Source organism: Sardina pilchardus, chromosome 7, assembly GCF_963854185.1.
Source record: "Sardina pilchardus chromosome 7, fSarPil1.1, whole genome shotgun sequence".
NCBI classification, from domain to species: domain Eukaryota; kingdom Metazoa; phylum Chordata; class Actinopteri; order Clupeiformes; family Clupeidae; genus Sardina; species Sardina pilchardus.
In genome coordinates, this window is record NC_085000.1 from 3,485,764 (window position 1) to 3,498,203 (window position 12,440).

Genomic DNA, 12,440 nt, shown 5'->3' on the forward strand with positions numbered 1-12,440 from the left:
TGTGTGTGTGTGTGTGTGTGTGTGTGTGTGTGTGTGTGTGTGTGTGTGTGTGTGAGGAGGTGGGGGGGCAACAGTGTGGCCCTGGCCCCCCATTGTGTGAGGTGTAAGTGATTTACTGCCCCGCGCTGTAGACCTGGCCGGGGAAGGGCAGGGGCTCTCGTATACACAGGGGGCAATTACAGTGACACCCAAGCGTTTACAGCTGATCAGCAACAGTGTTGGGGAAGAGGCTTTTCTCCGGCCCTGACAGGGCGGCTCATAAAGGGTGATGGACGCTCCGGGCCCCAAGCCCCGAGCCCAGGGCCCCCAGCCAGCGCCTTTCATCCCACACGCTCAAATGAGACGTCAGTAAACGGGAAGGGCCCGTAAATGGGATGAGGGGTGAAGTGAGATGAACACAGGGGGCACGGCCCCCCCATTCTCCTGCGCTGCTCTGGTCTCTCTCTGGGTTGCTCTCTCTCTCTCTCCCTCTCTCTCTCTCTCTCTCTCTCTCTCTCTCTCCCTGTCTCTTTCTCACTCTCTCTCTCACTCTCTTTCTTCCTCTCTCTCTCACTCTTTGTCTCTCTCTCTCTCACTCTATGTCTCTCCCATCCTCTCTCTCTCATTCTCTCACACTCCTTTCTCTCTCTCTTTCCCTCTCTCTCTTGCTCTGTCTCTCTTCCTCTCTCTCTCTCTATTTGTCTCTTTCCCTCCTTTTTCTGCACCATATGCTACATGTGTAAGACAGCTTTGAAAAAGATTCCCCTGCCTGACAGGATCTGACATTTGTCACCATTTGGCATGTGGCACAGTGCGCATCTGGGAGCAGTGTGTCTCTTTTTCGAGGATCTTACTAAATGTCTTTTGTCAGTTGATGTGCTGGGAATGACTAGAATATCTTTTACGAACATGGAAAACCAAAATTATCCATTTAACAGTGCTTACGTAGAGTGATACCTTCTCTCTGAAGGTCTGCCAAAAAATATGATGCTCTTAAGTTTGATATGTTTGATAAGTTAAAACAGCAACCTTACAATTCCTTGAAATAACTTTTTAAATGACAGCAAATGAGATCTTAATCTCTTTCAGCTGAGTGTTTCGGGTTATTGGCTTTCTTCAGTGTTTCTGTGATACGAGGGGCCGCAGGGGTTATTCTAACTCTGGGGATTAACGTCAACAGGGCTGTGCTGACAACAGGAAGTTGTAAATTATACACCAGGAAGCAGAGGTGGGGCACCGCTTGAGAGTGCCGGTGTGTTTCTGATCAAGACCCTTTACTCTCTCTCTCAGCCGTGACACACATACACACACACACACACATGCACACACACATTAATATCATCTGTGGTCCAGATAATATGACATAGTCTTTCTGACAACATACATAACGGATGCCTGTGTTCGTATAGAAATACTTAAGCACAAACTTGTTCGAGCAACCAAAGCACTGAAAACCTGTCAACTTGTAACACCTGCTCGTGGCAATTCATCAGCCAGGGTCAACCAGGTCGAGGTCCAGTAGTTCACATGTTGCCAGGTGTGGAAGCACAACATATACAATTGGTCCAAAATCCACAAGAGGTGCTTTGGTGGGAGTCTTTTGTTTGAGAAAATTAAATTTCATTTTTTCTTTAAAGTCTTTGACTTTTTTAATCTGCTTGTCCTTTTTCCTTCTTTCTTTCATTCGTTCTTCCCGTCGTTCCTATTTCTCTCTTGCTGTTCTGTTGTTTTTTCTTCTTTCGGTAACTTATTGCTCAAAAGGAGCATGAGGAATGCATTAAATGTGAGAGGGGAAAATAGCACAACCACTTCCTTCAGAGCCCACGCCGCTCTCTGACCTGTTTAATTATCTCATCATTACGAGCAATGCACCTGCGTGCCCCTGCCTATTACACACACAATCACTTAGCCTCTCCTGCCCCCCACACAATCCACTTTCATTTCCGGACCTGAAGCACAACTGGCGAGCGCCTAGTGCTGCTGCAGACCAACCCGTCGATATCCGAGGCACTTCAAAACACTCCAGACAGTTTGGCAAGTTTTGTTCTGTTAGGTACGGGAAAAGTCACTGCTTATTTACGCTCTGAAATGCAATAATAATAATAATTGATAATGATATTTAAAAAATCATGATAATAAATGAAAACTTAAAAATAAGTTTTAGGCTTTAGAAGTGTGTCCCAAGATTTTAGTCTAAGCCAACACCCTCAGCGCTAATGAAATACAGAGGCAACACCACAGACTCACAGACATGTTCCTTCACACACTCAGTCACATATGCACACACTCACATAACATCGATATGCATAATGCAGACACATGCACACATAAAAACTTAACTGCACATACATTTCTTCATATAGGCAGACATATTTATGCACATGAGTAACTGGTGTTCATGATATTTTCAACATGAGCTGCCTCTCACAAACTAAGAAAACCTCAATGGTGTTACTGTAATCTCTATGATCGGTGTTGAAGTTTTATATTAAATGATTTAAAGTAGGCTACGTTGTATTCAACTGGCACTCGACATTAAAAGTTTGAGAATGTATGTTTTTATTTTATTTGTTTATTCTAAATACAATATTTTTCTTATATCTGTGCTTATGCAAATACAAAAAACTTGTATCTCAATGTTTCCTCAAATATACATGAATTTGATTTATGACCATCAATAATCACCCATATTAACAAAAAATACATTTTTGAAAAATTATACCCACTTTCAGTAAAGAGTCTGAACACAATAACGCAATAAGTACAATGTAAATTTAAGGATTAAATCCTGATATGCTACTATGGAAACCATGACATGAGTATCTAGTCCCGCCCCTTTGAGAGCTACTCACTGAGAACAAGAGAGGAGGGGGAGGGGGGAGTGTCTGTCTGATAAAGGGCCTCCTCTCATTGGTCAAAAGCTAGTCACATGGTTCCTTTCAGATTGCTTATTCATGTCAGAGTAGATTTTGTTCCCCCTTCCAGCTCCTCCTCCCGAGTCCTCGGTGTACTGTGTGAACTGCTGGGCAGAAAGCACAGCCCAGAAGTGGTACAGGATAACAGGAAGGACACGAGAAACTCACGCCAAGGAGGGACACTCGGGACAATCTGAAGGTATGGAACAGTGGCTTTTGTTGCTTTACGCCTTCGGATCTGTATAGTCTGGACTCTGCTCCTGGTGAGGACAACCAACAAGCAGTCAGACTTAGTTTGAGGCAATGTGTGTGCGGGTTTGGGTGTGTGTATTGGTTTGTGTGTGAGTGTGAGTGATTGTGTGTGTGTGTGTGTGTGTGTGTGTGTCTGTCTGTGTGTGTGTGTGTGTGTGTGTGTGTGTGTGTGTGTGTGTGAGTGTGAGTGTGAGAGTGAGTGAGTGAGTGAGTGAGTGAGTGAGTGAGTGAGTGATTGTGTGTGTGTGTGTGTGTGTGTGTGTGTGTGTGTGTGTGTGTGTGTGTGTGTGACTGAGTCAGTGTGTGTGTGTGTGTGTGTGTGTGACTGAGTCAGTGTGTGTGTGTGTGTGTGTGTGTGTGTGTGTGTGTGTGTGTGTGTGAGTGAGTGAGTGTGTGTGTAGTTAATGTGCACGTGTGAGAGCATGCTTGTATCAGTGTGAGTGCAATCCGTGCAGTCTGAGCACAAGACATGAAATAATGCTGTGACAGTACCCCACAGCAATGGCAATGACATGCAATTAAACAACCTCACAACGTCTACGCCTTGACCTCTCCACTTTGTGTATAGATCTAATTTCGTGGTCATAGCACATCTGAACACACTTTTAAGAGACTTTGACAGGTTTTTTAAAGTATTATTATCTTACAGACTTTGACAAGTTTTTTTAATTATAATTATTTTAGTAATTTATTTAAACACCAACAATTCGGGAACTTCTTTGTCACTGAGAACATTCCAGAACACACTATTTTGCCGGTGGGCTGTACATGCATGTGTGTGTGTGTGTGTGTGTGTGTGTGTGTGTGTGTGTGTGTGTGTGTGTGTGTGTATGACTGACAGGACAGTCAGTCAGAGTGCTGATACAATATGTTTAGGGAGGAGGGGGGGCTGGTAGGTGGTGGTGGGGTACCTCTCAAATAACATGACCATCTGCACTCCTCCTACACAGACACTTGTTTGCCCCCCCTACTGTGTCAACAGTGCCAGGGGAGAAGGGACACCATGACAGGCTTACACTTGTTCTCCAATCTCCGCCTGAGCATTTACACAGCGCACATCCGTAATCTGTCAATCGCACATCTGTAATCCAAAGATACAGAGAGCTGGACACAGTCCAATTTTTTACACTTGTCTTATTTAGAGTATTTCAATCAGAAGGACACTACATGACATGTGGGTTTCTTGCACTAATCTTACTCAATCTTAAGTCATTTAGTTCCCACATCCGAAACTGCCTGGTCAAAGTGGCAGTCAGCCTCAGATCCAAATCCAGTCTTCGAAACGATTTTAGCGAGATTGACCTGCAAGCAGCTTAGCGCTCTTTGTTTTTAAAGCCAAAAAACGTTTAGTGGCTCAAAACCGTGGCCTGTTTATTATGCACTGTGACGACGTGAGAGTCGCATATTTCACCTCCAAAGCCAGAGAAAACAGCCTCTAGGCAAAACTGCATACTGTATATGTGCAAACTCACACATGTACCGGTATTTACGCAAGCTCACACTGTGCATGTGTGTGATCTCTCCTTTTAGGACCCCTACTTACTTTGCGATCTTTAAAGGCTCTCAGTATATAGTGTATGGTTGGCCACCCCTATGGCTGTGTAATATTTTTAAGGGCTCTCTGTATAGTGTATCGTTGGCCACCCCCATGGCTGTGTAATATTTTTAAGGGCTCTCTGTATAGTGTATGGTTGGCCACCCCCATGGCTGTGTAATATTTTTAAGGGCTCTCTGTATAGTGCATGGTTGGCCACCCCTATGGCTGTGTAATATTTTTAAGGGCTCTCTGTATAGTGTATGGTTGGCCACCCCCATGGCTGTGTAATGTTTTAAGGGCTCTCTGCATGGTGTATCATGCGTGCCATGGCTGTACAGTGAGTGGGGAAAGCTGTAGAGGAGCCAGTGTTTGTCTGATGGTGGTTTGTGACGGGGGACTCACACACTTCACACTCGTTCATCTGGTGGCATGTGGACCACAATGAGCTCGAGTGATTCACCTTTGGCCCTCATGGGTTAGCCAGGGAATCAATCAAGCTAGAGCCCCCAGTATGAATGTGTGTGTTTGTCTGTGTGTGGAGTCAGGTGCGTGTAAAGGTATGAACATGTGTCACACAGTACTGGAAAACTACATGCATCCCAAATTTGGGTGTGCAATATGACTGCCACACGACGATGCCATACTCTAACCAAAGAAAATAACGCACCGTTCTAAAGTCTGCTCCATCCCCTACTCCTGCAACTCGTTGTAAACCTGTTTTATACACTCTCCCCTCGGTAATTCAATGATTGATGAGACTCAAATTCTTGCTTAATTCTCATCAAACGTTTATTTGGCACCACATGAAGGCATTCAGGGTGGGGGGCCCATGTGTCTCTCTGTGATGTTCCTGGGGCATTTTAGGGTCTCTTATATACTCCATCTGGGAGTCAGTGGAGCTTACCGTGTGGAGGTGTTCAGGGTCTCTGGCCTTAATACAGGTCAGCATGTGTCTGCACATGTGTGTATGCATGTGTGCTTGTGAGTATGTGTGTGTGTGTGTGTGTGTGTGTGTGTGTGTGTGTTTGTGTGTCTGAGTGTTTGTATACATTTCTGAAGAGACTTGTGCAATAAGACAAGTTTGCAACAACAGACAAAGTCAGAGGCAACTATACATCTGAGATCTGTATCTGCATTGCACAAGCACACTTCTGCAAAATGTGGTGGTCATATTGCACAATGCTGTACGTCTAAATCTTTACTATGTGTGTGTGTGTGTGTGTGTGTGTGTGTGTTTGTCTGTGTGTATACTGTTTTTGTCTCACAAACCTGTGTGTGTGTGTGTGTGTGTGTGTGTGTGTGTCAGCTCAACATTTTCTCCCAGTGTACCTGTGCATGTGCAGGAGTGTGTACAGTGTTTGTTTGTGTGTGTATGTATGTGTGTGTGCGCGCACATTCATGATTTGTGTATCTGTATGGATCCATGAGTTCTGTGTGTTTGTATGAGTGCATGTAACTAAGTGTGTGTGTGTGTGTGTGCACTGCCAGTGTGCCTGCATGTGTATATGCATGCTTTTGTTCGCATGTGGTGATCCCACACCTCAAATTTAGTGCAGTTCAGAACATCACATTTAATCACTGGGTTCACTGGGTTGATGCAGCCTCCTGAGAATAACATACCAAATACATTTCACAATCTGGAGCACAACAGTTCTCACGCTTTTTTCAGTCTACAGAAAGTGCTTTTTTTTTTTATTTGTAACGATGGTCTGATCTGCTGGTCTTCTGAATAATTGAATTCATAGTCTTAGTCTGTGTCCTGAAGAAAAGCATAAACAACTCTTTGCACATCATGGCGGCAACCCTATCGATTGGGCTGTTATGGTCAATAACAACTGAATTAGGACAGTGTAAAGTGCACTGCAAGCACATGGGCCCCTTCCTCAATCACATTAGTATAACCTTACATGTGTTTCTTTAATAGTAATTTCCCTGGAGGAGAAACTAGTCAGTGATGCTCTGGCTATGGTTGGCTACTGTATCATGTCAAGCACAGAGCTTAGTCATGATCTGGCCCTGTTGAGGAGAATCTCATTACCACTGTGAGATGGTAAATGGTAAATGGACTGCATTTAAATAAGGCTTTTTTTTTTTTACTCCTGCGAGCACCCAAAGTGCTTTACATTCACCCATTCACACACACACAGACACACACAGACACACACACACACACACACACACACACACACACACACACTCTTACACCGATGGCAGAGGCTGCCATGCAAAGTGTCAACCTGCTCATCAGGAGCACTGGGGTTAATTGTCTTGCTCATGGACACTTGTGGTTGAGCCACTCACTCCACTCCACCTCAGGAGGAGTTGGGCTCCAACCAGCAACCTTCCAGCGACTGGATGACTCCTGTACCTCCTGAGCCACTGCTGCCTCTAATGATTAAACGGGGGGAGAAGTTCTGCACACTGTATGTGAGCTCCAAATATATACTATGTTTACATCTAAAAAGGCAACGCTATGATCTCATAGGTGCATGATGATGCAGAGAGGAGACGGCCTTTATCACATGATTAGGCCTACTGATCAGATGCCGGGCTTAACCAGGCAGCGCGCACCCATAGGTGGCAAACAGCACAGCTGTGTGAGATGGAGACATTTGAGGGTGTGTGTGGAATGAAAAAGCGTTATGGTTTACGAAGGCGAGGGCTGTTTCAGATACGGGGAGAAGAGGAACCAGACGAGATGCCCGCTGAGTTCACTTCCCCGCCGTGCCCTCTCTCTGGCCCCATAGAGTAGAGTAGAGTAGAGTAGAGTACAGTACCGTGCAGCGCAGTGCCGTGCCACGCTGCGTCGCTCCGCAGGAAAGACGAGACGAATCAAAGCCAACTCTCTGTCTGCCGTCTCACCGTGACATGGCGCTGTCATCGTGAGGCAAGACGGCCTCGGCCGCGCCGTGACCCCTCGGAAGCTCTCCGTCTGCCCGCCGCGTGGATTACGCTGTCAGACTCGCGACCGGGCGCTTCCTCACAACCTCCGTCGGCTTCTGGATAATGCTTCTTCGCTACTAACCCCCCCCCCCCCACCACGGGCCCTCTCCATCAAACGTACGTCTCTACATCTGAGGGTTGTAAAGATTAGGCTACTTCCCCAGGCTTCCCCATGCTGGAGGGCTTAGCCGGGGGGGGGGACGGACACGGCGGTGGAGCGGAGGCTGATGTGCTCCGGGCTCTGACCCAGGAGGAGCATTAGGGGCCGGGGGCCGCGTCTCCAGCGGCGCGGGGGCCCTCAGATGTCTGAGGTGTGCGAGGCGCTGACAGGCCCTGAGTGGGTTATGAAGTGAGTGCGGACAGCTCGCGATGACGGACGAGGACACGAGGGGCCCGCTGCTCCTGCCCACGACGCCCGCCGCCTCCGGTCCGGTCTCGCTAACCCGCCAGCTCGGCACAGCTGGTCCAGAGCGAGCGCTGAGGCCAGATGAAAGTGATTCGGTGCCTTACAGGCTCCTGTTCTCCACACGCAGGTGCTCCATCGCCTCCCCTCTCCTCCTCCTCCTCCTCATCCTCCTCTTCGTCCTCCTCTTGCTCCTGCCTCTGGTCTTAAGGCCCACATTCTTCCTCTCAGCTCCACGGCTTTAAAGCGGACTTAAGTACTAATGTATGGATGTAAGCTTGCGCGCACACACGTGCATGCTATTGCAGATAAGCACGCACACGCACTCACTCACACACGCACACACACACACACACACACACACACTCACACAAAGTTGAAACAGCTGTTTCAAATAAAACCACGGGGGCCCAGTCTTTCTGCATTTGTGATTTAGCTGAGCTCTGTCTGGCATGAATATCAATGTCTTTAGTGCTTGACCCACAGTCACGGTTTGTTCTCCCTCGCACTACTTTTCACTACAGTACGTATGATCGTGCCCAGGCCCCACTCTGGTGAATTAGGGGCGTTTTATTTCACCACGCCACTTCAGCGCATTTCACTTGGCCAGCACCAGCAGAGGGAAAGATGGATGGGGGACAATGAAGCGCATTGTAACACATGTACTAATACAGCGTATAAACCAGAACTCTTAAATGGAGATATTGGGGTGGTACACTCTTTTAAAAAAAGGGTTCTTGGGGTGTTTTCTCCATGCAGGCGTTAAATAGCCATTAGGGGTTCCTTTGATGGACCCTTCAAAATGGTTTAAAGAATTCATTTAGGGGTGCACTATGAAGCATGGTTTTTGGTACCATACAGTAGTACTTTTTTTTAAGAGTGTAGTACTTGACTAGCCTGGTTAAAACTAGGCTTGTTCACTTTGTGGGAAACTTTTGGGAAACGTTTCCAATGCTAGCATGGTGACAGTCGTAGATTTTGCGTTACCTGTGAAATCACTTCTCCTAACCAATCATATCAATCAAGGATTCATAACGCTACTTCCTACTACCCTGTATGCCTAAAGGAAAACGTAAGTGAATTATGGTGTTCCAGACTAGTATTTCCTTGAAGGGAGATCTAGTTGGGTATGGCCAGGCTAATACTTGACCACTCGCTTCGGAGAATCCCTTTTGTGATCAGAGCCATGCTAATTTGTGCATCCTGATCATGAGATATCACTGATGCTCTGAAACAAACATAATCCCTCGAACTCTCTAACACTCTGTATGTTGTCCAACAGCTACACAAGTTCAGCTTAGTTTGAAACACAAAACTCCCAGGGAAGAATGTCCCTGTCAATCCAATATTAAAGTACTTAATCCTAGGGGACAGTTTTGAAGACAGAATAGCTGTTCCTTACTCCTCCAAAAAACAAGCATAACCAGCCCGACTGCTCTGGCATGTTCTCTTCTGTTCTGTTCTGTTTGGCCGTCCCATCAATCATTGCTGCCACTGGCGCAAAGGCAGTGGGTTCATCCAACCCAAATAGGCTGGAAATGCTGCTGAGACCTGAGAATCGTAGTCGTGGAGCTAACCTCTAGGAAATATACGTTCATCTCAACCTCCTACAACCTGATCTGCACACGTTCATCCTTTTTTCCCCCCCTCAACCTCCTACAACCTGATCTGCACCACATTTCTCAAAGGCATCGTTGTGCTACAACTGAAATCATAGAGAGCAAAAAAATGATAGACCCTTACTGTATATTAATAGCAGCACTAATGCAGACCCGAATATCACGACTAGTCTAGTGGCCACATGTTATTCGAGGAGCATCTGTTGACTCCTTCTTTCAGCAAGACGTTAGTGATGGCACTGACATAATATGGAGCTGTGCCAGGCTACGGAACCTGGCAAGGGGGCGATGGAGTGATGCCAAGGACGGAGAAAGCTCTCTGTGTGGGTGTCTGTCTCTGTTCTGCCCAGTCCAAGCCAACACTATTACAGTGGTGTGAAGATATGCCAAGCTCCACCTGGCATGTCTCTTCTCTTGCTCCTGATAATGGATTTTAAAGCACTCGAGAATTTACCCACAACTGGATGTGTTTCAGTAAAATAATGGTGTAGAAACGTGCAATTCACAGTATGCTGGAGTACATTCATCCAGATACATTTGACAGCTTCAGTGGTTAGTAAGTGAGTAATTTACTTACTTAATTACTTACTAGTTTCAGTATACTGCTGAAATTCTACATTCATCATCTACCAACGCATTCCAAGTAACTCATTGGTCAACTTGTTTGACTACTCAAGATGGCTTATTGGTATGAGTGTGTCATGCTCCTGATCATGATTCAGAGTAGCAGTACTGACTCAAACACAGAGAGGAGACTTAACATCAAACTGGATATTCGGTGAGAAAAATGGATTGAAGTAGGAAAATGGCTCTTCCTCTTTCTTTCCTGAATTCCTTTCAAATGTTTTTTATTATCCTCCTCCTTCCTTTACATTTGAAATGAACCAGTAAATGTCAAGTACAGACGGACCCTGTGAACTCACATTGAGCGATTGAGAAAAAGGTGCTATGTTATTTGTTATGGGAAATTGGTGCCATTTATTTTGATTCATGCTATTTCATGCTCCAGTTAGTCTTGTCATATAGAGCTGTTTTTTCTCCCCCTGTATGCTCTATGATCAGTGAGGTGGATCGACCACTCCCAGAGCGCTTCAGCGTCTCTCTCAGATCTCAATTCCCTCCTTCAGTGGACCTACTGTACGCCTGACTTGTTCATCTGAAAAGGCAGCTAATTTATATGCTAATATTTGAATTCATAAACAATGTGTTCAAGGCGTGATTACTGCTGCCAGTGACCAATTTGCTTACGAGATGTCAGTGAGAAAACACCATGAATGTTGAGTCGTGTGTGTGTGTGCGTGTTTGTCAGATCAGTGTCGGTTTGCGTGTGTCCACAGATTATCTCTAAGATAATTCCTTCCTCAGAGTTAGAGGGGATTGACAAATGAATGAATATAACATATATTTCCATGTATGTATGCATCTTGGGTATTCCATAGATACAGTTTACATTCCTCTCTAAAATAAGGAACTCAACATGCCATTTAACCAGCCCAAATCTAGGAACTACAGCAATCACAGTGCCAGAAAGTTATATTGCCGTGGCATCAATCACTAACCTTAACCCCCCACAGTTGCTAACTAACAGACTTTGCATGGCCCCGCAATGAGGGACTCCATGGCAACGACGGCCATATTTCATTTCCCTCTGGTCAAGCAGAATGCCCCCCAGCAGACAGGGCTGTCAGGTTTATGGCGGATCTTAAGGAAATGAGGGCCACAAATCACGGCCTGACCAGGTCCCATGAAGAGGCTGTCCCACTGACACGGCCATGAAAAGGCTGGAGAGAGGAATCGCTCAGTGGTGTGACTGACCCGAGTGATTCATTGACCGAAAGCCAAAGCAAATCTTGCTCTAGTGTGAAATATACCCTTGTGTCACAGATGTCAACAACAGGCGGCAGAGAACATCATTAATACATCTGAATGTCTGAATGATTTGTGCCCTGATCAAGTCGAGACGGAAGGCATTTATACACTATTGAAAGAAAAAGGTTCAAACATTCATTCACACTTTCATACATTTATACGTCCGTCCATACATTATGGAACTAAATATCATGGTGTCAGGTTTAGTATGCTATTTGACAGAATAATCAGAATGTAATATCTGATGCTGTCTTTCAGGGAAAGTACAGCGAAGGGCCAATCCTTATCGCCACAGACCAGAGCATGTCTGGACATATATAGGAGGACTGGAGCTCCTCTACCACTGAAGCTGTGAAGCCTTGTCACGCTATACAGATCCATTACAGTGCTGCTTTTGTGATGGATATGCAAGACAAACACTGCATACTGCTAAACTATCTCAAGGCCTTATTGCAAATGAGACAGGGTTTAGAGGTTATAACCCCCGCTCTGTCTGTAGGCTCCCTAGGCCTAGGAGAGTAAATTAGGTGTGACTTATGGCACTAGCTCTATACAACGTGTTCTCTCTCGCGTGTGCGCACACACACACACACGCACACACACACACACACACACACACACACACACACACACACACACACACACACACACACACACACACACACACACACACACACACACACACACACACACACACACACACACACACACACACACACACACACACACACACACACACACACAATATTAATTGTCATACTGTATATACTAAAATCCTCTTAAACAACTATAACACTTTAGTGCCTCTTCCCTCCTTTGTGACGAGTGTGAGTGTGTCGTCGTGTGGTCAGTAAAGCAGGAGGGGGCTGAAAGAGTGATGAAGAAAAAGTGTTAACGGAGGGAGAGAGCTGATGCCTGTTTTC

At 45.7% G+C, this 12,440-nt stretch overlaps 1 protein-coding gene across 3 annotated transcripts in view; it reads left to right on the forward strand.

Moving 5' to 3' along the window:
* Positions 1-2,997: 2,997 nt before the first annotated feature.
* phc2a (polyhomeotic homolog 2a (Drosophila)) overlaps positions 2,998-12,440 on the forward strand; it is a 46,870-nt gene continuing 37,427 nt past the window's right edge. For 2 of the 3 annotated variants that reach the window (XM_062540330.1, XM_062540332.1), the window contains exon 1: positions 2,998-3,093. The gene's annotated coding sequence lies outside the window, so the exon portion shown is untranslated. The remainder of the gene's footprint in view (positions 3,094-12,440) is intronic. The other variant, XM_062540331.1, reaches the window with a different exon arrangement.